This window comes from Otolemur garnettii, unplaced genomic scaffold, assembly GCF_000181295.1.
Source record: "Otolemur garnettii isolate 467f Iridium unplaced genomic scaffold, OtoGar3 scaffold00070, whole genome shotgun sequence".
Lineage (NCBI taxonomy): Eukaryota > Metazoa > Chordata > Mammalia > Primates > Galagidae > Otolemur > Otolemur garnettii.
The window spans coordinates 9,409,490-9,411,279 of NW_003852465.1; positions in this window are offsets into that span (position 1 = coordinate 9,409,490).

The window sequence follows — 1,790 nt, forward strand, 5'->3', positions numbered from 1 at the left end:
CAGCCATCATTGTTGTTTGGCGGGCCCAGGCTGGGGATTCAAACCTGCCACCTTAGGTGTATGTGGCTGGCACCTTAGCCGCTTGAGCCACAGGCACCGAGCCTAATTTATTATTTCTGATAATGGATTAGAACCATGGTCTACAGCAGTGATTCCCCCATCTTATTGGTATCAGGGATGAGTTGTTTTTTGTTTTTTGAGACAGAGTCTCACTATGTCACCCTCAGTAGAGTGCAGTAGCATCACAGCTCACAGCAACCTCAAACTCTTGGGCTCGAGCCATTCTCTTAAGTAGCTGGGACTGTAGGTGCCCACCACAATGCCTGGCTATTTTTCGTTGTTGTAGTTGTCATTGTTGTTTAGCTGGCCTGGGCTGGGTTCAAACCCACCAGCCCCGGTATATGTGGCCACTGCCCTAGCCACTGAGCTACAGGTGCCAAGTCAGGGACTGATTTTATAGAAGACAGTTTTTCCAAGGACAAGGGGTGGTGGTTTCTGGATGATTCGAGCACATGACAGTTATTTTGGACTTTATTTCTATTATTATTACATTGTAATATATAATGAAATAATTATCCAGCTCACCATAACGCAGAATCAGTGGGAGCCCTGAGCTTGTTTACCCACAACTAGATGGTCCCATCTGGGAGTAATAGGAGATAGTGATACCTGAAGTGTGTTGCTTATGTTCTCAGCTCCATCTTATATCATCAGGTATTAGATTCTCATAAGGAACATGCAGCCTAGATCCTCCACATGTGCAGTTTACAATAGGGTTTGCATTCCTATGAATCTAATGTCACCACTGATCTAATAGGAGGCAGAGCTCAGGTGCTGATGTGAGCTCTGGGGAGCAGTTTAAAATACAGATGAAGCTTCTGCTCACTCACCTGCTGCTCACCTCCTGCTGTGCACCCTGGTTCCTAACAGGCCACAGACTGGTACCAGACTGTGGATGGGGGGTTGGGAATCACAGGTTTATAGAACTGTCGTTCTCTCTCTTTTTATTGAGACAGAATCTCACTCTGTCACCCTGGGTAGAGTGCAATGGCATCATTGTAGCTCACTGTAACCTCAAACTCCTGGTGCAAATGATCCTCCTGCCTCAGCTTCCCCAGTATCTGGGACTGGAGCACGTACCACCATGTCCAGCTAATTTTTCTATTTTTAGTAAAACTAGATCTGGCTTTTCCTTAGGCTGGCCTCAAATTCCTGAGCTCAAGCAACGTGCCCACCTTGGCCTCCCAGAGTGCTAGAGTTATAGTGTGTGCCACTGTACCTGGCCTCCCTTTCCACTTATATTCTCTACCTCTCTCCATTCACCAGATGGAAACCTGCCCTATATCTCAATCTTTTTTATCTAGACTCTACCAGTTAGGTTCTTTTATGAGACAGAGTCTCACCATGTCTCACCCTTGGTAGAGTGCTGTGGCATCACAGTTCACAGCAACCTCAAACTCTTGGGCTTAAGTGATTCTCTTACCTCAGCCTCCAGAGTAGCTGGGACTACAGGCACCCACCACAACACCTAGCTATTTTTTGGTTGCAGTTGTCATCGTTGCTTATCGGCCTGGGCCGGGCTCGAACCTGCCACCTTCAGTGTATGTGGCTGGCGCCCTACTCACTGAGCTATGGGCACCAAGCCACTACCAGTTAGATTCTTTTTTTTTTTCTTTTTGAGACAGAGCCTCAAGCTCTCGCCCTGGGTAGAGTGCTATGGCATCACAGCTCACAGCAACCTCCAATTCCTGGGCTCAAGCAATTCTCCTGCCTCTGCCTCCCAAGTAGCT